Source organism: Somniosus microcephalus, chromosome 8, assembly GCF_052327205.1.
Source record: "Somniosus microcephalus isolate GS21.2 chromosome 8, FLI_Smic_1.0, whole genome shotgun sequence".
NCBI classification, from domain to species: domain Eukaryota; kingdom Metazoa; phylum Chordata; class Chondrichthyes; order Squaliformes; family Somniosidae; genus Somniosus; species Somniosus microcephalus.
The window spans coordinates 207,622,338-207,646,839 of record NC_140994.1 but is presented as its reverse complement, the minus strand read 5'-3'; positions in this window follow the sequence as shown (position 1 = coordinate 207,646,839).

The window sequence follows — 24,502 nt, the reverse complement described above, 5'->3', positions numbered from 1 at the left end:
GTTTGGGTGAAGTGCGTCAGTGAGTGTGGTGCAATGTATTTGGGTGAAGTGCGTCAGTGAGTGTGGTGCAATGTGTCTGGGTGAAGTGTGTCGCTGAGTGTGGTGCAATGTGTTTGGGTGAAGTGTGTCAGTGAGTGTGGTGTAATGTGTTTGGTGAAGTGTGTCAGTGAGTGTGGTGCAATGTGTTTGGGTGAAGTGTGTCAGTGAGTGTGGTGCAATGTGTTTGGGTGAAGTGTGTCAGTGAGTGTGGTGCAATGTGTTTGGGTGAAGTGCGTCAGTGAGTGTGGAGCAATGTGTTTGGGTGAAGTGCGTCAGTGAGTGTGGAGCAATGTGTTTGGTTGAAGTGCGTCAGTGAGTGTGGTGCAATGTGTTTGGGTGAAGTGTGTCAGTGAGTGTGGTGCAATGTGTTTGGGTGAAGTGTGTCAGTGACTGTGGTACAATATGTTCGGATGAAGTGTGTCAGTGAGTGTGGTGCAATGTGTTTGGGTGAAGTGTGTCAGTGAGTGTGCAGCAATGTGTTTGGGTGAAGTTTGTCAGTGAGAGTGATACAATGTGTTTGGGTGAAGTGTGTCAGTGAGAGTGGTGCAATGTGTTTGGCTGAAGTGTGTCACTGACTGTGGTGCAATGTGTTTGGGTGAAGTGTGTCAGTGAGTGTGGTGCAATATGTTCGGATAAAGTGTGTCAGTGAGTGTGATACAATGTGTTTGGGTGAAGTGTGTCAGTGAATGTGGTGCACTGTGTTTGTGTGAAGTGTGTCAGTGAGTGTGGTGCAATATGTTTGGGTGAAGTGTGTCAGTGAGTGTGGTGCAATGTGTTTGGGAGAAGTGTGTCAGTGAGTGTGGTGCAATGTATTTGGGTGAAGTGTGTCAGTGAGTGTGGTGCAATGTGTTTGGGTGAAGTGTGTCAGTGAGTGTGCAGCAATGTGTTTGGGTGAAGTGTGTCAGTGAGAGTGATACAATGCATTTGGGTGAAGTGTGTCAGTGAGTGTGGTGCAATGTTTTTGGGTGAAGTGTGTCAGTGTGTGTGGCGCAATGTGTTTGGGTGAAGTGTGTCAGTGAATGTGGTGCACTGTGTTTGTGTGAAGTGTGTAAGTGAGTGTGGTGCAATATGTTTGGGTGAAGTGTGTCAGTGAGTGTGGTGCAATGTATTTGGGTGAAGTGTGTCAGTGAGTGTGGTGCAATGTGTTTGGGTGAAGTGTGTCAGTGAGTGTGGTGCAATGTTTTTCGGTGAAGTGTGTCAGTGAGTGTGGTGCATTGTGTTTGGGTGAAGTGTGTCCGTGAATGCGGTGCAATGTGTTTGGGTGAAGTGTGTCAGTGAGTGTGGTGCAATGTGTTTGGGTGAAGTGTGTCAGTGAGTGTGCAGCAATGCGTTTGGGTGAAGTGTGTCAGTGATTGTGGTGCAATGTGTTTGGGTGAAGTGTGTCAGTGAGTGTGGTGCAATGTGTTTGGGTGAAGTGTGTCAGTGAGTGTGGTGCAATGTGTTTGGGTGAAGTGTGTCAGTGAGTGTGCAGCAATGTGTTTGGGTGAAGTATGTCAGTGAGAGTGATACAATGTGTTTGGGTGAAGTGTGTCAGTGAGTGTGGTGCAATGTGTTTGGGTGAAGTGTGTCAGTGAGTGTGGTGCAATGTATTTGGGTGAAGTGTGTCAGTGAGTGTGGTGCAATGTGTCTGGGTGAAGTTTGTCGCTGAGTGTGGTGCAATGTGTTTGGGTGAAGTGTGTCAGTGAGTGTGGTGTAATGTGTTTGGTGAAGTGTGTCAGTGAGTGTGGTGCAATGTGTTTGGGTGAAGTGTGTCAGTGAGTGTGGTGCAATGTGTTTGGGTGAAGTGTGTCAGTGAGAGTGATACAATGTGTTTGGGTGAAGTGTGTCAGTGAGAGTGGTGCAATGTGTTTGGCTGAAGTGTGTCACTGACTGTGGTGCAATATGTTCGGATAAAGTGTGTCAGTGAGTGTGATACAATGTGTTTGGGTGAAGTGTGTCAGTGAGTGTGGTGCAATGTTTTTGGGTGAGGTGTGTCAGTGAGTGTGGTGCAATGTGTTTGGGTGAAGTGCGTCAGTGAGTGTGGTGCACTGTGTTTGTGTGAAGTGTGTCAGTGAGTGTGGTACAATGTGTTTTGGTGAAGCTTGTCAGTGAGTGTGGTGTAATGTGTCTGGGTTAAGAGTGCCAGTGAGTTTGTTGAAATGTGTTTGGGTGAAGTGTGTCTGTGAGTGTGCTGCAATGTGTTTGGGGGAAGTGCGTCATTGAATGCGGTGCAATGTGTTTGGGTGAAGTGCGTCAGTGAGTATGGTGCAATGTGTTTGGGTGAAGTGTGTCAGTGAGTGTGGTGCAATATGTTCGGATAAAGTCTGTCAGTGAGTGTGGTGCAATATGTTTGGGTGAAGTGTGTCACTGAGTGTGCAGCAACGTGTTTGGGTGAAGTGTGTCAGTGAGTGTGATACAATGTGTTTGCGTGAAGTGTGTCAGGGAGTGTGATGCAATGTGTTTGGGTGAAGTGTGTCAGTGAGTGAAGTGCAATGTGCTTGGGTGAAGTGTGTCAGTGAGTGTGGTGCAATGTTTTGGGGTGAAGTGTGTCAGTGTGTGTGGTGCAATGTGTTTGGGTGAAGTGTGTCAGTGAATGTGGTGCACTGTGTTCGTGTGAAGTGTGTCAGTGAGTGTGGTGCAATATGTTTGGGTGAAGTGTGTCAGTGAGTGTGGTGCAATGTGTTTGGGAGAAGTGTGTCAGTGAGTGTGGTGCAATGTGTTTGGGTGAGGTGTGTCACTGAGTGTGGTGCAATGTGTTTGGGTGAAGTGTGTCAGTGAGTGTGGTGCAATGTGTTTGGGTGAAGTGTGTCAGTGAGTGTGCAGCAATGTGTTTGGGTGAAGTGTGTCAGTGAGTGTGCAGCAACGTGTTTGGGTGAAGTGTGTCAGTGAGTGAAGTGCAATGTGTTTGGGAGAAGTGTGTCCGTGAGTGTGGTGCAATGTATTTGGGTGAAGTGTGTCAGTGAGTGTGGTGCAATGTGTTTGGGTGAGGTGTGTCAGTGAGTGTGGTGTAATGTGTTTGGGTGAAGTGTGTCAGTGATTGTGGTGCATGTGTTTGGGTGAAGTGTGTCTGTGAGTGTGGTGCAATGAGTTTGGGTGAAGTGTGTCAGTGAGTGTGGTGCATTGTGTTTGGGTGAAGTGTGTCCGTGAATGCGGTGCAATGTGTTTGGGTGAAGTGTGTCAGTGAGTGTGGTGCAATGTGTTTGGGTGAAGTGTGTCAGTGAGTGTGGTGCAATGTGTCTGGTGAAGTGTGTCAGTGAGTGTGGTGCAATGTATTTGAGCGAAGCGTGTCAGTGACTGTGGTGCAATGTGTTTGGGTGAAGAGTGTCATTGAGTGTGGTGCAATGTGTTTGTGTGAAGTGTGTCAGTGAGTGAAGTGCAATGTGTTTGGGTGAAGTGGGTCAGTGAGTGTGGTGCAATGTGTTTGGGTGAAGTGTGTCAGTGAGTGTGCAGCAACGTGTTTGGGTGAAGTGTGTCAGTGAGTGTGATACAATGTGTTTGGGTGAAGTCTGTCAGTGAGTGTGATGCAATGTGTTTGGGTGAAGTGTGTCAGTGAGTGAAGTGCAATGTGTTTGGGAGAAGTGTGTCAGTGAGTGTGGTGCAATGTGTTTGGGTGAAGTGTGTCAGTGAGAGTGATACAATGCATTTGGGTAAAGTGTGTCAGTGAGTGTGGTGCAATGTTTTTCGGTGAAGTGTGTCAGTGAGTGTGGTGCAATGAGTTTGGGTGAAGTGTGTCAGTGAGTGTGGTGCATTGTGTTTGGGTGAAGTGTGTCCGTGAATGCGGTGCAATGTGTTTGGGTGAAGTGTGTCAGTGAGTGTGGTGCAATGTGTTTGGGTGAAGTGTGTCAGAGAGTGTGCAGCAATGTGTTTGGGTGAAGTGTGTCAGTGATTGTGGTGCAATGTGTTTGGGTGAAGTGTGTCAGTGAGTGTGGTGCAATGTGTTTGGGTGAAGTGTGTCAGTGAGTGTGGTGCAATGTGTTTGGGTGAAGTGTGTCAGTGAGTGTGCAGCAATGTGTTTGGGTGAAGTATGTCAGTGAGAGTGATACAATGTGTTTGGGTGAAGGGCGTCAGTGAGTGTGGTGCAATGTGTTTGGGTGAAGTGTGTCAGTGAGTGTGGTGCAATGTATTTGGGTGAAGTGTGTCAGTGAGTGTGGTGCAATGTGTCTGGGTGAAGTGTGTCGCTGAGTGTGGTGCAATGTGTTTGGGTGAAGTGTGTCAGTGAGTGTGGTGTAATGTGTTTGGTGAAGTGTGTCAGTGAGTGTGGTGCAATGTGTTTGGGTGAAGTGTGTCAGTGAGTGTGGTGCAATGTGTTTGGGTGAGGTGTGTCAGTGAGTGTGGTGTAATGTGTTTGGGTGAAGTGTGTCAGTGATTGTGGTGCATGTGTTTGTGTGATGTGTGTCTGTGAGTGTGGTGCAATGAGTTTGGGTGAAGTGTGTCAGTGAGTGTGGTGCATTGTGTTTGGGTGAAGTGTGTCCGTGAATGCGGTGCAATGTGTTTGGGTGAAGTGTGTCAGTGAGTGTGGTGCAATGTGTTTGGGTGAAGTGTGTCAGTGAGTGTGGTGCAATGTGTCTGGTGAAGTGTGTCAGTGAGTGTGGTGCAATGTGTTTGAGCGAAGCGTGTCAGTGAGTGTGGTGTAATGTGTCTGGGTTAAGAGTGCCAGTGAGTTTGTTGAAATGTGTTTGGGTGAAGTGTGTCTGTGAGTGTGCTGCAATGTGTTTGGGGGAAGTGCGTCATTGAATGCGGTGCAATGTGTTTGGGTGAAGTGCGTCAGTGAGTATGGTGCAATGTGTTTGGGTGAAGTGTGTCAGTGAGTGTGGTGCAATATGTTCGGATAAAGTCTGTCAGTGAGTGTGGTGCAATATGTTTGGGTGAAGTGTGTCACTGAGTGTGCAGCAACGTGTTTGGGTGAAGTGTGTCAGTGAGTGTGATACAATGTGTTTGCGTGAAGTGTGTCAGGGAGTGTGATGCAATGTGTTTGGGTGAAGTGTGTCAGTGAGTGAAGTGCAATGTGCTTGGGTGAAGTGTGTCAGTGAGTGTGGTGCAATGTTTTGGGGTGAAGTGTGTCAGTGTGTGTGGTGCATTGTGTTTGGGTGAAGTGTGTCAGTGAATGTGGTGCACTGTGTTCGTGTGAAGTGTGTCAGTGAGTGTGGTGCAATATGTTTGGGTGAAGTGTGTCAGTGAGTGTGGTGCAATGTGTTTGGGAGAAGTGTGTCAGTGAGTGTGGTGCAATGTGTTTGGGTGAGGTGTGTCACTGAGTGTGGTGCAATGTGTTTTGGTGAAGTGTGTCAGTGAGTGTGGTGCAATGTGTTTGGGTGAAGTGTGTCAGTGAGTGTGCAGCAATGTGTTTGGGTGAAGTGTGTCAGTGAGTGTGCAGCAACGTGTTTGGGTGAAGTGTGTCAGTGAGTGAAGTGCAATGTGTTTGGGAGAAGTGTGTCCGTGAGTGTGGTGCAATGTATTTGGGTGAAGTGTGTCAGTGAGTGTGGTGCAATGTGTTTGGGTGAGGTGTGTCAGTGAGTGTGGTGTAATGTGTTTGGGTGAAGTGTGTCAGTGATTGTGGTGCATGTGTTTGGGTGAAGTGTGTCTGTGAGTGTGGTGCAATGTGTTTGGGTGAAGTGTGTCAGTGAGTGTGGTGCATTGTGTTTGGGTGAAGTGTGTCCGTGAATGCGGTGCAATGTGTTTGGGTGAAGTGTGTCAGTGAGTGTGGTGCAATGTGTTTGGGTGAAGTGTGTCAGTGAGTGTGGTGCAATGTGTCTGGTGAAGTGTGTCAGTGAGTGTGGTGCAATGTGTTTGAGCGAAGCGTGTCAGTGACTGTGGTGCAATGTGTTTGGGTGAAGAGTGTCAGTGAGTGTGGTGCAATGTGTTTGTGTGAAGTGTGTCAGTGAGTGAAGTGCAATGTGTTTGGGTGAAGTGGGTCAGTGAGTGTGGTGCAATGTGTTTGGGTGAAGTGTGTCAGTGAGTGTGCAGCAACGTGTTTGGGTGAAGTGTGTCAGTGAGTGTGATACAATGTGTTTGGGTGAAGTCTGTCAGTGAGTGTGATGCAATGTGTTTGGGTGAAGTGTGTCAGTGAGTGAAGTGCAATGTGTTTGGGAGAAGTGTGTCAGTGAGTGTGGTGCAATGTGTTTGGGTGAAGTGTGTCAGTGAGAGTGATACAATGCATTTGGGTAAAGTGTGTCAGTGAGTGTGGTGCAATGTTTTTCGGTGAAGTGTGTCAGTGAGTGTGGTGCAATGAGTTTGGGTGAAGTGTGTCAGTGAGTGTGGTGCATTGTGTTTGGGTGAAGTGTGTCCGTGAATGCGGTGCAATGTGTTTGGGTGAAGTGTGTCAGTGAGTGTGGTGCAATGTGTTTGGGTGAAGTGTGTCAGAGAGTGTGCAGCAATGTGTTTGGGTGAAGTGTGTCAGTGATTGTGGTGCAATGTGTTTGGGTGAAGTGTGTCAGTGAGTGTGGTGCAATGTGTTTGGGTGAAGTGTGTCAGTGAGTGTGGTGCAATGTGTTTGGGTGAAGTGTGTCAGTGAGTGTGCAGCAATGTGTTTGGGTGAAGTATGTCAGTGAGAGTGATACAATGTGTTTGGGTGAAGGGCGTCAGTGAGTGTGGTGCAATGTGTTTGGGTGAAGTGTGTCAGTGAGTGTGGTGCAATGTATTTGGGTGAAGTGTGTCAGTGAGTGTGGTGCAATGTGTCTGGGTGAAGTGTGTCGCTGAGTGTGGTGCAATGTGTTTGGGTGAAGTGTGTCAGTGAGTGTGGTGTAATGTGTTTGGTGAAGTGTGTCAGTGAGTGTGGTGCAATGTGTTTGGGTGAAGTGTGTCAGTGAGTGTGGTGCAATGTGTTTGGGTGAAGTGTGTCAGTGAGTGTGGTGCAATGTGTTTGGGTGAAGTGCGTCAGTGAGTGTGGAGCAATGTGTTTGGGTGAAGTGCGTCAGTGAGTGTGGAGCAATGTGTTTGGGTGAAGTGCGTCAGTGAGTGTGGTGCAATGTGTTTGGGTGAAGTGCGTCAGTGAGTGTGGTGCAATGTGTTTGGGTGAAGTGTGTCAGTGACTGTGGTACAATATGTTCGGATGAAGTGTGTCAGTGAGTGTGGTGCAATGTGTTTGGGCGAAGTGTGTCAGTGAGTGTGCAGCAATGTGTTTGGGTGAAGTTTGTCAGTGAGAGTGATACAATGTGTTTGGTTGAAGTGTGTCAATGAGAGTGGTGCAATGTGTTTGGCTGAAGTGTGTCACTGACTGTGGTGCAATGTGTTTGGGTGAAGTGTGTCAGTGAGTGTGGTGCAATATGTTCGGATAAAGTGTGTCAGTGAGTGTGATACAATGTGTTTGGGTGAAGTGTGTCAGTGAATGTGGTGCACTGTGTTTGTGTCAAGTGTGTCAGTGAGTGTGGTGCAATATGTTTGGGTGAAGTGTGTCAGTGAGTGTGGTGCAATGTATTTGTGAGAAGTGTGTCAGTGAGTGTGGTGCAATGTATTTGGGTGAAGTGTGTCAGTGAGTGTGGTGCATTGTGTTTGGGTGAAGTGTGTCAGTGAGTGTGCAGCAATGTGTTTGGGTGAAGTGTGTCAGTGAGAGTGATACAATGCATTTGGGTGAAGTGTGTCAGTGAGTGTGGTGCAATGTTTTTGGGTGAAGTGTGTCAGTGTGTGTGGTGCAATGTGTTTGGGTGAAGTGTGTCAGTGAATGTGGTGCACTGTGTTTGTGTGAAGTGTGTCAGTGAGTGTGGTGCAATATGTTTGGGTGAAGTGTGTCAGTGAGTGTGGTGCAATGTGTTTGGGAGAAGTGTGTCAGGGAGTGTGGTGCAATGTATTTGGGTGAAGTGTGTCAGTGAGTGTGGTGAAATGTGTTTGGGTGAAGTGTGTCAGTGAGTGTGGTGCAATGTTTTTCGGTGAAGTGTGTCAGTGAGTGTGGTGCATTGAGTTTGGGTGAAGTGTGTACGTGAATGCGGTGCAATGTGTTTGGCTGAAGTGTGTCAGTGAGTGTGGTGCAATGTGTTTGGGTGAAGCGTGTCAGTGAGTGTGCAGCAATGTGTTTGGGTGAAGTGTGTCAGTGATTGTGGTGCAATGTGTTTGGGTGAAGTGTGTCAGTGAGTGTGGTGCAATGTGTTTGGGTGAAGTGTGTCAGTGAGTGTGGTGCAATGTGTTTGGTTGAAGTGTGTCAGTGAGTGTGCAGCAATGTGATTGGGTGAAGTATGTCAGTGAGAGTGATACAATGTGTTTGGGTGAAGTGTGTCAGTGAGTGTGGTGCAATGTGTTTGGGTGAAGTGTGTCAGTGAGTGTGGTGCAATGTATTTGGGTGAAGTGTGTCAGTGAGTGTGGTGCAATGTGTCTGGGTGAAGTGTGTCAGTGAGTGTGGTGCAATGTGTTTGGGTGAAGTGTGTCAGTGAGTGTGGTGTAATGTGTTTGGTGAAGTGTGTCAGTGAGTGTGGTGCAATGTGTTTGGGTGAAGTGTGTCAGTGAGTGTGGTGCAATGTGTTTGGGTGAAGTGTGTCAGTGAGTGTGGTGCAATGTGTTTGGGTGAAGTGCGTCAGTGAGTGTGGTGCAATGTGTTTGGGTGAAGTGTGTCAGTGAGTGTGGTGCAATGTGTTTGGGTGAAGTGCGTCAGTGAGTGTGGAGCAATGTGTTTGGGTGAAGTGCGTCAGTGAGTGTGGAGCAATGTGTTTGGGTGAAGTGCGTCAGTGAGTGTGGTGCAATGTGTTTGGGTGAAGTGCGTCAGTGAGTGTGGTGCAATGTGTTTGGGTGAAGTGTGTCAGTGAGAGTGATACAATGTGTTTGGGTGAAGTGTGTCAGTGAGAGTGGTGCAATGTGTTTGGCTGAAGTGTGTCACTGACTGTGGTGCAATGTGTTTGGGTGAAGTGTGTCAGTGAGTGTGGTGCAATATGTTCGGATAAAGTGTGTCAGTGAGTGTGATACAATGTGTTTGGGTGAAGTGTGTCAGTGAATGTGGTGCACTGTGTTTGTGTGAAGTGTGTCAGTGAGTGTGGTGCAATATGTTTGGGTGAAGTGTGTCAGTGAGTGTGGTGCAATGTGTTTGGGAGAAGTGTGTCAGTGAGTGTGGTGCAATGTATTTGGGTGAAGTGTGTCAGTGAGTGTGGTGCAATGTATTTGGGTGAAGTGTGTCAGTGAGTGTGGTGCAATGTGTTTGGGTGAAGTGTGTCAGTGAGAGTGATACAATGCATTTGGGTGAAGTGTGTCAGTGAGTGTGGTGCAATGTTTTTGGGTGAAGTGTGTCAGTGTGTGTGGCGCAATGTGTTTGGGAGAAGTGTGTCAGTGAATGTGGTGCACTGTGTTTGTGTGAAGTGTGTAAGTGAGTGTGGTGCAATATGTTTGGGTGAAGTGTGTCAGTGAGTGTGGTGCAATGTGTTTGGGAGAAGTGTGTCAGTGAATGTGGTGCAATGTATTTGGGTGAAGTGTGTCAGTGAGTGTGGTGCAATGTGTTTGGGTGAAGTGTGTCAGTGAGTGTGGTGCAATGTTTTTCGGTGAAGTGTGTCAGTGAGTGTGGTGCATTGTGTTTGGGTGAAGTGTGTCCGTGAATGCGGTGCAATGTGTTTGGGTGAAGTGTGTCAGTGAGTGTGGTGCAATGTGTTTGGGTGAAGTGTGTCAGTGAGTGTGCAGCAATGCGTTTGGGTGAAGTGTGTCAGTGAGTGTGGTGCAATGTGTTTGGGTGAAGTGTGTCAGTGAGTGTGGTGCAATGTGTTTGGGTGAAGTGTGTCAGTGAGTGTGCAGCAATGTGTTTGGGTGAAGTATGTCAGTGAGAGTGATACAATGTGTTTGGGTGAAGTGTGTCAGTGAGTGTGGTGCAATGTGTTTGGGTGAAGTGTGTCAGTGAGTGTGGTGCAATGTATTTGGGTGAAGTGTGTCAGTGAGTGTGGTGCAATGTGTCTGGGTGAAGTTTGTCGCTGAGTGTGGTGCAATGTGTTTGGGTGAAGTGTGTCAGTGAGTGTGGTGTAATGTGTTTGGTGAAGTGTGTCAGTGAGTGTGGTGCAATGTGTTTGGGTGAAGTGTGTCAGTGAGTGTGGTGCAATGTGTTTGGGTGAAGTGTGTCAGTGAGAGTGATACAATGTGTTTGGGTGAAGTGTGTCAGTGAGAGTGGTGCAATGTGTTTGGCTGAAGTGTGTCACTGACTGTGGTGCAATATGTTCGGATAAAGTGTGTCAGTGAGTGTGATACAATGTGTTTGGGTGAAGTGTGTCAGTGAGTGTGGTGCAATGTTTTTGGGTGAGGTGTGTCAGTGAGTGTGGTGCAATGTGTTTGGGTGAAGTGCGTCAGTGAGTGTGGTGCACTGTGTTTGTGTGAAGTGTGTCAGTGAGTGTGGTACAATGTGTTTTGGTGAAGCTTGTCAGTGAGTGTGGTGTAATGTGTCTGGGTTAAGAGTGCCAGTGAGTTTGTTGAAATGTGTTTGGGTGAAGTGTGTCTGTGAGTGTGCTGCAATGTGTTTGGGGGAAGTGCGTCATTGAATGCGGTGCAATGTGTTTGGGTGAAGTGCGTCAGTGAGTATGGTGCAATGTGTTTGGGTGAAGTGTGTCAGTGAGTGTGGTGCAATATGTTCGGATAAAGTCTGTCAGTGAGTGTGGTGCAATATGTTTGGGTGAAGTGTGTCACTGAGTGTGCAGCAACGTGTTTGGGTGAAGTGTGTCAGTGAGTGTGATACAATGTGTTTGCGTGAAGTGTGTCAGGGAGTGTGATGCAATGTGTTTGGGTGAAGTGTGTCAGTGAGTGAAGTGCAATGTGCTTGGGTGAAGTGTGTCAATGAGTGTGGTGCAATGTTTTGGGGTGAAGTGTGTCAGTGTGTGTGGTGCAATGTGTTTGGGTGAAGTGTGTCAGTGAATGTGGTGCACTGTGTTCGTGTGAAGTGTGTCAGTGAGTGTGGTGCAATATGTTTGGGTGAAGTGTGTCAGTGAGTGTGGTGCAATGTGTTTGGGAGAAGTGTGTCAGTGAGTGTGGTGCAATGTGTTTGGGTGAGGTGTGTCACTGAGTGTGGTGCAATGTGTTTGGGTGAAGTGTGTCAGTGAGTGTGGTGCAATGTGTTTGGGTGAAGTGTGTCAGTGAGTGTGCAGCAATGTGTTTGGGTGAAGTGTGTCAGTGAGTGTGCAGCAACGTGTTTGGGTGAAGTGTGTCAGTGAGTGAAGTGCAATGTGTTTGGGAGAAGTGTGTCCGTGAGTGTGGTGCAATGTATTTGGGTGAAGTGTGTCAGTGAGTGTGGTGCAATGTGTTTGGGTGAGGTGTGTCAGTGAGTGTGGTGTAATGTGTTTGGGTGAAGTGTGTCAGTGATTGTGGTGCATGTGTTTGGGTGAAGTGTGTCTGTGAGTGTGGTGCAATGAGTTTGGGTGAAGTGTGTCAGTGAGTGTGGTGCATTGTGTTTGGGTGAAGTGTGTCCGTGAATGCGGTGCAATGTGTTTGGGCGAAGTGTGTCAGTGAGTGTGGTGCAATGTGTTTGGGTGAAGTGTGTCAGTGAGTGTGGTGCAATGTGTCTGGTGAAGTGTGTCAGTGAGTGTGGTGCAATGTGTTTGAGCGAAGCGTGTCAGTGACTGTGGTGCAATGTGTTTGGGTGAAGAGTGTCAGTGAGTGTGGTGCAATGTGTTTGTGTGAAGTGTGTCAGTGAGTGAAGTGCAATGTGTTTGGGTGAAGTGGGTCAGTGAGTGTGGTGCAATGTGTTTGGGTGAAGTGTGTCAGTGAGTGTGCAGCAACGTGTTTGGGTGAAGTGTGTCAGTGAGTGTGATACAATGTGTTTGGGTGAAGTCTGTCAGTGAGTGTGGTGCAATGTGTTTGGGTGAAGTGTGTCAGTGAGTGTGGTGCAATGTGTTTGGGTGAAGTGTGTCAGTGAGTGTGCAGCAATGTGTTTGGGTGAAGTATGTCAGTGAGAGTGATACAATGTGTTTGGGTGAAGTGTGTCAGTGAGTGTGGTGCAATGTGTTTGGGTGAAGTGTGTCAGTGAGTGTGGTGCAATGTATTTGGGTGAAGTGTGTCAGTGAGTGTGGTGCAATGTGTCTGGGTGAAGTTTGTCGCTGAGTGTGGTGCAATGTGTTTGGGTGAAGTGTGTCAGTGAGTGTGGTGTAATGTGTTTGGTGAAGTGTGTCAGTGAGTGTGGTGCAATGTGTTTGGGTGAAGTGTGTCAGTGAGTGTGGTGCAATGTGTTTGGGTGAAGTGTGTCAGTGAGAGTGATACAATGTGTTTGGGTGAAGTGTGTCAGTGAGAGTGGTGCAATGTGTTTGGCTGAAGTGTGTCACTGACTGTGGTGCAATATGTTCGGATAAAGTGTGTCAGTGAGTGTGATACAATGTGTTTGGGTGAAGTGTGTCAGTGAGTGTGGTGCAATGTTTTTGGGTGAGGTGTGTCAGTGAGTGTGGTGCAATGTGTTTGGGTGAAGTGCGTCAGTGAGTGTGGTGCACTGTGTTTGTGTGAAGTGTGTCAGTGAGTGTGGTACAATGTGTTTTGGTGAAGCTTGTCAGTGAGTGTGGTGTAATGTGTCTGGGTTAAGAGTGCCAGTGAGTTTGTTGAAATGTGTTTGGGTGAAGTGTGTCTGTGAGTGTGCTGCAATGTGTTTGGGGGAAGTGCGTCATTGAATGCGGTGCAATGTGTTTGGGTGAAGTGCGTCAGTGAGTATGGTGCAATGTGTTTGGGTGAAGTGTGTCAGTGAGTGTGGTGCAATATGTTCGGATAAAGTCTGTCAGTGAGTGTGGTGCAATATGTTTGGGTGAAGTGTGTCACTGAGTGTGCAGCAACGTGTTTGGGTGAAGTGTGTCAGTGAGTGTGATACAATGTGTTTGCGTGAAGTGTGTCAGGGAGTGTGATGCAATGTGTTTGGGTGAAGTGTGTCAGTGAGTGAAGTGCAATGTGCTTGGGTGAAGTGTGTCAGTGAGTGTGGTGCAATGTTTTGGGGTGAAGTGTGTCAGTGTGTGTGGTGCAATGTGTTTGGGTGAAGTGTGTCAGTGAATGTGGTGCACTGTGTTCGTGTGAAGTGTGTCAGTGAGTGTGGTGCAATATGTTTGGGTGAAGTGTGTCAGTGAGTGTGGTGCAATGTGTTTGGGAGAAGTGTGTCAGTGAGTGTGGTGCAATGTGTTTGGGTGAGGTGTGTCACTGAGTGTGGTGCAATGTGTTTGGGTGAAGTGTGTCAGTGAGTGTGGTGCAATGTGTTTGGGTGAAGTGTGTCAGTGAGTGTGCAGCAATGTGTTTGGGTGAAGTGTGTCAGTGAGTGTGCAGCAACGTGTTTGGGTGAAGTGTGTCAGTGAGTGAAGTGCAATGTGTTTGGGAGAAGTGTGTCCGTGAGTGTGGTGCAATGTATTTGGGTGAAGTGTGTCAGTGAGTGTGGTGCAATGTGTTTGGGTGAGGTGTGTCAGTGAGTGTGGTGTAATGTGTTTGGGTGAAGTGTGTCAGTGATTGTGGTGCATGTGTTTGGGTGAAGTGTGTCTGTGAGTGTGGTGCAATGAGTTTGGGTGAAGTGTGTCAGTGAGTGTGGTGCATTGTGTTTGGGTGAAGTGTGTCCGTGAATGCGGTGCAATGTGTTTGGGTGAAGTGTGTCAGTGAGTGTGGTGCAATGTGTTTGGGTGAAGTGTGTCAGTGAGTGTGGTGCAATGTGTCTGGTGAAGTGTGTCAGTGAGTGTGGTGCAATGTGTTTGAGCGAAGCGTGTCAGTGACTGTGGTGCAATGTGTTTGGGTGAAGAGTGTCAGTGAGTGTGGTGCAATGTGTTTGTGTGAAGTGTGTCAGTGAGTGAAGTGCAATGTGTTTGGGTGAAGTGGGTCAGTGAGTGTGGTGCAATGTGTTTGGGTGAAGTGTGTCAGTGAGTGTGCAGCAACGTGTTTGGGTGAAGTGTGTCAGTGAGTGTGATACAATGTGTTTGGGTGAAGTCTGTCAGTGAGTGTGATGCAATGTGTTTGGGTGAAGTGTGTCAGTGAGTGAAGTGCAATGTGTTTGGGAGAAGTGTGTCAGTGAGTGTGGTGCAATGTGTTTGGGTGAAGTGTGTCAGTGAGAGTGATACAATGCATTTGGGTAAAGTGTGTCAGTGAGTGTGGTGCAATGTTTTTCGGTGAAGTGTGTCAGTGAGTGTGGTGCAATGAGTTTGGGTGAAGTGTGTCAGTGAGTGTGGTGCATTGTGTTTGGGTGAAGTGTGTCCGTGAATGCGGTGCAATGTGTTTGGGTGAAGTGTGTCAGTGAGTGTGGTGCAATGTGTTTGGGTGAAGTGTGTCAGAGAGTGTGCAGCAATGTGTTTGGGTGAAGTGTGTCAGTGATTGTGGTGCAATGTGTTTGGGTGAAGTGTGTCAGTGAGTGTGGTGCAATGTGTTTGGGTGAAGTGTGTCAGTGAGTGTGGTGCAATGTGTTTGGGTGAAGTGTGTCAGTGAGTGTGCAGCAATGTGTTTGGGTGAAGTATGTCAGTGAGAGTGATACAATGTGTTTGGGTGAAGGGCGTCAGTGAGTGTGGTGCAATGTGTTTGGGTGAAGTGTGTCAGTGAGTGTGGTGCAATGTATTTGGGTGAAGTGTGTCAGTGAGTGTGGTGCAATGTGTCTGGGTGAAGTGTGTCGCTGAGTGTGGTGCAATGTGTTTGGGTGAAGTGTGTCAGTGAGTGTGGTGTAATGTGTTTGGTGAAGTGTGTCAGTGAGTGTGGTGCAATGTGTTTGGGTGAAGTGTGTCAGTGAGTGTGGTGCAATGTGTTTGGGTGAAGTGTGTCAGTGAGTGTGGTGCAATGTGTTTGGGTGAAGTGCGTCAGTGAGTGTGGAGCAATGTGTTTGGGTGAAGTGCGTCAGTGAGTGTGGAGCAATGTGTTTGGGTGAAGTGCGTCAGTGAGTGTGGTGCAATGTGTTTGGGTGAAGTGCGTCAGTGAGTGTGGTGCAATGTGTTTGGGTGAAGTGTGTCAGTGACTGTGGTACAATATGTTCGGATGAAGTGTGTCAGTGAGTGTGGTGCAATGTGTTTGGGTGAAGTGTGTCAGTGAGTGTGGTGCAATGTGTTTGGGTGAAGTGTGTCAGTGAGAGTGATACAATGTGTTTGGGTGAAGTGTGTCAGTGAGAGTGGTGCAATGTGTTTGGCTGAAGTGTGTCACTGACTGTGGTGCAATATGTTCGGATAAAGTGTGTCAGTGAGTGTGATACAATGTGTTTGGGTGAAGTGTGTCAGTGAGTGTGGTGCAATGTTTTTGGGTGAGGTGTGTCAGTGAGTGTGGTGCAATGTGTTTGGGTGAAGTGCGTCAGTGAGTGTGGTGCACTGTGTTTGTGTGAAGTGTGTCAGTGAGTGTGGTACAATGTGTTTTGGTGAAGCTTGTCAGTGAGTGTGGTGTAATGTGTCTGGGTTAAGAGTGCCAGTGAGTTTGTTGAAATGTGTTTGGGTGAAGTGTGTCTGTGAGTGTGCTGCAATGTGTTTGGGGGAAGTGCGTCATTGAATGCGGTGCAATGTGTTTGGGTGAAGTGCGTCAGTGAGTATGGTGCAATGTGTTTGGGTGAAGTGTGTCAGTGAGTGTGGTGCAATATGTTCGGATAAAGTCTGTCAGTGAGTGTGGTGCAATATGTTTGGGTGAAGTGTGTCACTGAGTGTGCAGCAACGTGTTTGGGTGAAGTGTGTCAGTGAGTGTGATACAATGTGTTTGCGTGAAGTGTGTCAGGGAGTGTGATGCAATGTGTTTGGGTGAAGTGTGTCAGTGAGTGAAGTGCAATGTGCTTGGGTGAAGTGTGTCAGTGAGTGTGGTGCAATGTTTTGGGGTGAAGTGTGTCAGTGTGTGTGGTGCAATGTGTTTGGGTGAAGTGTGTCAGTGAATGTGGTGCACTGTGTTCGTGTGAAGTGTGTCAGTGAGTGTGGTGCAATATGTTTGGGTGAAGTGTGTCAGTGAGTGTGGTGCAATGTGTTTGGGTGAAGTGTGTCAGTGAGTGTGCAGCAATGTGTTTGGGTGAAGTGTGTCAGTGAGTGTGCAGCAACGTGTTTGGGTGAAGTGTGTCAGTGAGTGAAGTGCAATGTGTTTGGGAGAAGTGTGTCCGTGAGTGTGGTGCAATGTATTTGGGTGAAGTGTGTCAGTGAGTGTGGTGCAATGTGTTTGGGTGAGGTGTGTCAGTGAGTGTGGTGTAATGTGTTTGGGTGAAGTGTGTCAGTGATTGTGGTGCATGTGTTTGGGTGAAGTGTGTCTGTGAGTGTGGTGCAATGAGTTTGGGTGAAGTGTGTCAGTGAGTGTGGTGCATTGTGTTTGGGTGAAGTGTGTCCGTGAATGCGGTGCAATGTGTTTGGGTGAAGTGTGTCAGTGAGTGTGGTGCAATGTGTTTGGGTGAAGTGTGTCAGTGAGTGTGGTGCAATGTGTCTGGTGAAGTGTGTCAGTGAGTGTGGTGCAATGTGTTTGAGCGAAGCGTGTCAGTGACTGTGGTGCAATGTGTTTGGGTGAAGAGTGTCAGTGAGTGTGGTGCAATGTGTTTGTGTGAAGTGTGTCAGTGAGTGAAGTGCAATGTGTTTGGGTGAAGTGGGTCAGTGAGTGTGGTGCAATGTGTTTGGGTGAAGTGTGTCAGTGAGTGTGCAGCAACGTGTTTGGGTGAAGTGTGTCAGTGAGTGTGATACAATGTGTTTGGGTGAAGTCTGTCAGTGAGTGTGATGCAATGTGTTTGGGTGAAGTGTGTCAGTGAGTGAAGTGCAATGTGTTTGGGAGAAGTGTGTCAGTGAGTGTGGTGCAATGTGTTTGGGTGAAGTGTGTCAGTGAGAGTGATACAATACATTTGGGTAAAGTGTGTCAGTGAGTGTGGTGCAATGTTTTTCGGTGAAGTGTGTCAGTGAGTGTGGTGCAATGAGTTTGGGTGAAGTGTGTCAGTGAGTGTGGTGCATTGTGTTTGGGTGAAGTGTGTCCGTGAATGCGGTGCAATGTGTTTGGGTGAAGTGTGTCAGTGAGTGTGGTGCAATGTGTTTGGGTGAAGTGTGTCAGAGAGTGTGCAGCAATGTGTTTGGGTGAAGTGTGTCAGTGATTGTGGTGCAATGTGTTTGGGTGAAGTGTGTCAGTGAGTGTGGTGCAATGTGTTTGGGTGAAGTGTGTCAGTGAGTGTGGTGCAATGTGTTTGGGTGAAGTGTGTCAGTGAGTGTGCAGCAATGTGTTTGGGTGAAGTATGTCAGTGAGAGTGATACAATGTGTTTGGGTGAAGGGCGTCAGTGAGTGTGGTGCAATGTGTTTGGGTGAAGTGTGTCAGTGAGTGTGGTGCAATGTATTTGGGTGAAGTGTGTCAGTGAGTGTGGTGCAATGTGTCTGGGTGAAGTGTGTCGCTGAGTGTGGTGCAATGTGTTTGGGTGAAGTGTGTCAGTGAGTGTGGTGTAATGTGTTTGGTGAAGTGTGTCAGTGAGTGTGGTGCAATGTGTTTGGGTGAAGTGTGTCAGTGAGTGTGGTGCAATGTGTTTGGGTGAAGTGTGTCAGTGAGTGTGGTGCAATGTGTTTGGGTGAAGTGCGTCAGTGAGTGTGGAGCAATGTGTTTGGGTGAAGTGCGTCAGTGAGTGTGGAGCAATGTGTTTGGGTGAAGTGCGTCAGTGAGTGTGGTGCAATGTGTTTGGGTGAAGTGCGTCAGTGAGTGTGGTGCAATGTGTTTGGGTGAAGTGTGTCAGTGACTGTGGTACAATATGTTCGGATGAAGTGTGTCAGTGAGTGTGGTGCAATGTGTTTGGGTGAAGTGTGTCAGTGAGTGTGCAGCAATGTGTTTGGGTGAAGTTTGTCAGTGAGAGTGATACAATGTGTTTGGTTGAAGTGTGTCAATGAGAGTGGTGCAATGTGTTTGGCTGAAGTGTGTCACTGACTGTGGTGCAATGTGTTTGGGTGAAGTGTGTCAGTGAGTGTGGTGCAATATGTTCGGATAAAGTGTGTCAGTGAGTGTGATACAATGTGTTTGGGTGAAGTGTGTCAGTGAATGTGGTGCACTGTGTTTGTGTCAAGTGTGTCAGTGAGTGTGGTGCAATATGTTTGGGTGAAGTGTGTCAGTGAGTGTGGTGCAATGTGTTTGTGAGAAGTGTGTCAGTGAGTGTGGTGCAATGTATTTGGGTGAAGTGTGTCAGTGAGTGTGGTGCATTGTGTTTGGGTGAAGTGTGTCAGTGAGTGTGCAGCAATGTGTTTGGGTGAAGTGTGTCAGTGAGAGTGATACAATGCATTTGGGTGAAGTGTGTCAGTGAGTGTGGTGCAATGTTTTTGGGTGAAGTGTGTCAGTGTGTGTGGTGCAATGTGTTTGGGTGAAGTGTGTCAGTGAATGTGGTGCACTGTGTTTGTGTGAAGTGTGTCAGTGAGTGTGGTGCAATATGTTTGGGTGAAGTGTGTCAGTGAGTGTGGTGCAATGTGTTTGGGAGAAGTGTGTCAGGGAGTGTGGTGCAATGTATTTGGGTGAAGTGTGTCAGTGAGTGTGGTGAAATGTGTTTGGGTGAAGTGTGTCAGTGAGTGTGGTGCAATGTTTTTCGGTGAAGTGTGTCAGTGAGTGTGGTGCATTGAGTTTGGGTGAAGTGTGTACGTGAATGCGGTGCAATGTGTTTGGCTGAAGTGTGTCAGTGAGTGTGGTGCAATGTGTTTGGGTGAAGCGTGTCAGTGAGTGTGCAGCAATGTGTTTGGGTGAAGTGTGTCAGTGATTGTGGTGCAATGTGTTTGGGTGAAGTGTGTCAGTGAGTGTGGTGCAATGTGTTTGGGTGAAGTGTGTCAGTGAGTGTGGTGCAATGTGTTTGGGTGAAGTGTGTCAGTGAGTGTGCAGCAATGTGATTGGGTGAAGTATGTCAGTGAGAGTGATACAATGTGTTTGGGTGAAGTGTGTCAGTGAGTGTGGTGCAATGTGTTTGGGTGAAGTGTGTCAGTGAGTGTGGTGCAATGTATTTGGGTGAAGTGTGTCAGTGAGTGTGGTGCAATGTGTCTGGGTGAAGTGTGTCAGTGAGTGTGGTGCAATGTGTTTGGGTGAAGTGTGTCAGTGAGTGTGGTGTAATGTGTTTGGTGAAGTGTGTCAGTGATAGTGGTGCAATGTGTTTGGGTGAAGTGTGTCAGTGAGTGTGGTGCAATGTGTTTGGGTGAAGTGTGTCAGTGAGTGTGGTGCAATGTGTTTGGGTGAAGTGCGTCAGTGAGTGTGGTGCAATGTGTTTGGGTGAAGTGCGTCAGTGAGTGTGGTGCAATGTGTTTGGGTGAAGTGCGTCAGTGAGTGTGGAGCAATGTGTTTGGGTGAAGTGCGTCAGTGAGTGTGGAGCAATGTGTTTGGGTGAAGTGCGTCAGTGAGTGTGGTGCAATGTGTTTGGGTGAAGTGCGTCAGTGAGTGTGGTGCAATGTGTTTGGGTGAAGTGTGTCAGTGAGTGTGGTGCAATGTGTTTGGGTGAAGTATGTCAGTGAGTGTGCAGCAATGTGTTTGGTTGAAGTTTGTCAGTGAGAGTGATACAATGTGTTTGGGTGAAGTGTGTCAGTGAGAGTGGTGCAATGTGTTTGGCTGAAGTGTGTCACTGACTGTGGTGCAATGTGTTTGGGTGAAGTGTGTCAGTGAGTGTGGTGCAATATGTTCGGATAAAGTGTGTCAGTGAGTGTGATACAATGTGTTTGGGTGAAGTGTGTCAGTGAGTGTGGTGCAATGTTTTTGGGTGAGGTGTGTCAGTGAGTGTGGTGCAATGTGTTTGGGTGAAGTGCGTCAGTGAGTGTGGTGCACTGTGTTTGTGTGAAGTGTGTCAGTGAGTGTGGTGCAATGTGTTTGGGTGAAGTGTGTCAGTGAGTGTGGTGCAATGTGTTTTGGTGAAGCTTGTCAGTGAGTGTGGTGTAATGTGTCTGGGTTAAGAGTGCCAGTGAGTTTGTTGAAATGTGTTTGGGTGAAGTGTGTCTGTGAGTGTGCTGCAATGTGTTTGGGTGAAGTGTGTCAGTGAGTGTGGTGCAATATGTTCGGATAAAGTCTGTCAGTAAGTGTGGTGCAATATGTTTGGGTGAAGTGTGTCACTGAGTGTGCAGCAACGTGTTTGGGTGAAGTGTGTCAGTGAGTGTGATACAATGTGTTTGCGTGAAGTGTGCCAGGCAGTGTGATGCAATGTGTTTGGGTGAAGTGTGTCAGTGAGTGAAGTGCAATGTGCTTGGGAGAAGTGTGTCAGTGAGTGTGGTGCAATGCATTTGGGTGAAGTGTGTCAGTGAGTGTGGTGCAATGTTTTTGGGTGAAGTGTGTCAGTGTGTGTGGTGCAATGTGTTTGGGTGAAGTGTGTCAGTGAATGTGGTGCACTGTGTTTGTGTGAAGTGTGTCAGTGAGTGTGGTGCAATATGTTTGGGTGAAGTGTGTCAGTGAGTGTGGTGCAATGTGTTTGGGTGAGGTGTGTCAGTGAGTGTGGTGCATTGTGTTTGGGTGAAGTGTGTCCATGAATGCGGTGCAATGTGTTTGGGTGAAGTGTGTCAGTGAGTGTGGTGCAATGTGTTTGGGTGAAGTGTGTCAGTGAGTGTGGTGCAATGTGTTTGGGTGAAGTGTGTCAGTGAGTGTGGTGCAATGTGTTTGAGCGAAGTGTGTCAGTGACTGTGGTGCAATGTGTTTGGGTGAAGAGTGTCAGTGAGTGTGGTGCAATGTGTTTGTGTGAAGTGTGTCAGTGAGTGAAGTGCAATGTGTTTGGGTGAAGTGGACAGTGAGTGTGGTGCAATGTGTTTGGGTGAAGTGTGTCAGTGAGTGTGGTGCAATGTATTTGGGTGAAGTGTGTCAGTGAGTGTGGTGCAATGTGTCTGGGTGAAGTTTGTCGCTGAGTGTGGTGCAATGTGTTTGGTGAAGTGTGTCAGTGAATGTGGTGCACTGTGTTTGTGTGAAGTGTGTCAGTGAGTGTGGTGCAATGTGTTTGGGTGAAGTGTGTCAGTGAGTGTGGTGCAATGTGTTTGGGTGAAGTGCGTCAGTGAGTGTGGAGCAATGTGTTTGGGTGAAGTGCGTCAGTGAGTGTGGAGCAATGTGTTTGGTTGAAGTGCGTCAGTGAGTGTGGTGCAATGTGTTTGGGTGAAGTGTGTCAGTGAGTGTGGTGCAATGTGTTTGGGTGAAGTGTGTCAGTGACTGTGGTACAATATGTTCGGATGAAGTGTGTCAGTGAGTGTGGTGCAATGTGTTTGGGTGAAGTGTGTCAGTGAGTGTGCAGCAATGTGTTTGGGTGAAGTTTGTCAGTGAGAGTGATACAATGTGTTTGGGTGAAGTGTGTCAGTGAGAGTGGTGCAATGTGTTTGGCTGAAGTGTGTCACTGACTGTGGTGCAATGTGTTTGGGTGAAGTGTGTCAGTGAGTGTGGTGCAATATGTTCGGATAAAGTGTGTCAGTGAGTGTGATACAATGTGTTTGGGTGAAGTGTGTCAGTGAATGTGGTGCACTGTGTTTGTGTGAAGTGTGTCAGTGAGTGTGGTGCAATATGTTTGGGTGAAGTGTGTCAGTGAGTGTGGTGCAATGTGTTTGGGAGAAGTGTGTCAGTGAGTGTGGTGCAATGTATTTGGGTGAAGTGTGTCAGTGAGTGTGGTGCAATGTGTTTGGGTGAAGTGTGTCAGTGAGTGTGCAGCAATGTGTTTGGGTGAAGTGTGTCAGTGAGAGTGATACAATGCATTTGGGTGAAGTGTGTCAGTGAGTGTGGTGCAATGTTTTTGGGTGAAGTGTGTCAGTGTGTGTGGTGCAATGTGTTTGGGTGAAGTGTGTCAGTGAATGTGGTGCACTGTGTTTGTGTGAAGTGTGTAAGTGAGTGTGGTGCAATATGTTTGGGTGAAGTGTGTCAGTGAGTGTGGTGCAATGTGTTTGGGAGAAGTGTGTCAGTGAGTGTGGTGCAATGTATTTGGGTGAAGTGTGTCAGTGAGTGTGGTGCAATGTGTTTGGGTGAAGTGTGTCAGTGAGTGTGGTGCAATGTTTTTCGGTGAAGTGTGTCAGTGAGTGTGGTGCATTGTGTTTGGGTGAAGTGTGTCCGTGAATGCGGTGCAATGTGTTTGGGTGAAGTGTGTCAGTGAGTGTGGTGCAATGTGTTTGGGTGAAGTGTGTCAGTGAGTGTGCAGCAATGCGTTTGGGTGAAGTGTGTCAGTGATTGTGGTGCAATGTGTTTGGGTGAAGTGTGTCAGTGAGTGTGGTGCAATGTGTTTGGGTGAAGTGTGTCAGTGAGTGTGGTGCAATGTGTTTGGGTGAAGTGTGTCAGTGAGTGTGCAGCAATGTGTTTGGGTGAAGTATGTCAGTGAGAGTGATACAATGTGTTTGGGTGAAGTGTGTCAGTGAGTGTGGTGCAATGTGTTTGGGTGAAGTGTGTCAGTGAGTGTGGTGCAATGTATTTGGGTGAAGTGTGTCAGTGAGTGTGGTGCAATGTGTCTGGGTGAAGTTTGTCGCTGAGTGTGGTGCAATGTGTTTGGGTGAAGTGTGTCAGTGAGTGTGGTGTAATGTGTTTGGTGAAGTGTGTCAGTGAGTGTGGTGCAATGTGTTTGGGTGAAGTGTGTCAGTGAGTGTGGTGCAATGTGTTTGGGTGAAGTGCGTCAGTGAGTGTGGTGCAATGTGTTTGGGTGAAGTGTGTCAGTGAGTGTGGTGCAATGTGTTTGGGTGAAGTGCGTCAGTGAGTGTGGAGCAATGTGTTTGTGTGAAGTGTGTCAGTGATTGTGGTGCAATGTGTTTGGGTGAAGTGCGTCAGTGAGTGTGGTGCAATGTGTTTGGGTGAAGTGCGTCAGTGAGTGTGGTGCAATGTGTTTGGGTGAAGTGTGTCAGTGAGTGTGGTGCAATGTGTTTGGGTGAAGTGTGTCAGTGAGAGTGATACAATGTGTTTGGGTGAAGTGTGTCAGTGAGAGTGGTGCAATGTGTTTGGCTGAAGTGTGTCACTGACTGTGGTGCAATGTATTTGGGTGAAGTGCGTCATTGAATGCGGTGCAATGTGTTTGGGTGAAGTGCGTCAGTGAGTATGGTGCAATGTGTTTGGGTGAAGTGTGTCAGTGAGTGTGGTGCAATATGTTCGGATAAAGTCTGTCAGTGAGTGTGGTGCAATATGTTTGGGTGAAGTGTGTCACTGAGTGTGCAGCAACGTGTTTGGGTGAAGTGTGTCAGTGAGTGTGATACAATGTGTTTGCGTGAAGTGTGTCAGGGAGTGTGATGCAATGTGTTTGGGTGAAGTGTGTCAGTGAGTGAAGTGCAATGTGCTTGGGTGAAGTGTGTCAGTGAGTGTGGTGCAATGTTTTGGGGTGAAGTGTGTCAGTGTGTGTGGTGCAATGTGTTTGGGTGAAGTGTGTCAGTGAATGTGGTGCACTGTGTTCGTGTGAAGTGTGTCAGTGAGTGTGGTGCAATATGTTTGGGTGAAGTGTGTCAGTGAGTGTGGTGCAATGTGTTTGGGAGAAGTGTGTCAGTGAGTGTGGTGCAATGTGTTTGGGTGAGGTGTGTCACTGAGTGTGGTGCAATGTGTTTGGGTGAAGTGTGTCAGTGAGTGTGGTGCAATGTGTTTGGGTGAAGTGTGTCAGTGAGTGTGCAGCAATGTGTTTGGGTGAAGTGTGTCAGTGAGTGTGCAGCAACGTGTTTGGGTGAAGTGTGTCAGTGAGTGAAGTGCAATGTGTTTGGGAGAAGTGTGTCCGTGAGTGTGGTGCAATGTATTTGGGTGAAGTGTGTCAGTGAGTGTGGTGCAATGTGTTTGGGTGAGGTGTGTCAGTGAGTGTGGTGTAATGTGTTTGGGTGAAGTGTGTCAGTGATTGTGGTGCATGTGTTTGGGTGAAGTGTGTCTGTGAGTGTGGTGCAATGAGTTTGGGTGAAGTGTGTCAGTGAGTGTGGTGCATTGTGTTTGGGTGAAGTGTGTCCGTGAATGCGGTGCAATGTGTTTGGGTGAAGTGTGTCAGTGAGTGTGGTGCAATGTGTTTGGGTGAAGTGTGTCAGTGAGTGTGGTGCAATGTGTCTGGTGAAGTGTGTCAGTGAGTGTGGTGCAATGTGTTTGAGCGAAGCGTGTCAGTGACTGTGGTGCAATGTGTTTGGGTGAAGAGTGTCAGTGAGTGTGGTGCAATGTGTTTGTGTGAAGTGTGTCAGTGAGTGAAGTGCAATGTGTTTGGGTGAAGTGGGTCAGTGAGTGTGGTGCAATGTGTTTGGGTGAAGTGTGTCAGTGAGTGTGCAGCAACGTGTTTGGGTGAAGTGTGTCAGTGAGTGTGATACAATGTGTTTGGGTGAAGTCTGTCAGTGAGTGTGATGCAATGTGTTTGGGTGAAGTGTGTCAGTGAGTGAAGTGCAATGTGTTTGGGAGAAGTGTGTCAGTGAGTGTGGTGCAATGTGTTTGGGTGAAGTGTGTCAGTGAGAGTGATACAATGCATTTGGGTAAAGTGTGTCAGTGAGTGTGGTGCAATGTTTTTCGGTGAAGTGTGTCAGTGAGTGTGGTGCAATGAGTTTGGGTGAAGTGTGTCAGTGAGTGTGGTGCATTGTGTTTGGGTGAAGTGTGTCCGTGAATGCGGTGCAATGTGTTTGGGTGAAGTGTGTCAGTGAGTGTGGTGCAATGTGTTTGGGTGAAGTGTGTCAGAGAGTGTGCAGCAATGTGATTGGGTGAAGTGTGTCAGTGATTGTGGTGCAATGTGTTTGGGTGAAGTGTGTCAGTGAGTGTGGTGCAATGTGTTTGGGTGAAGTGTGTCAGTGAGTGTGGTGCAAT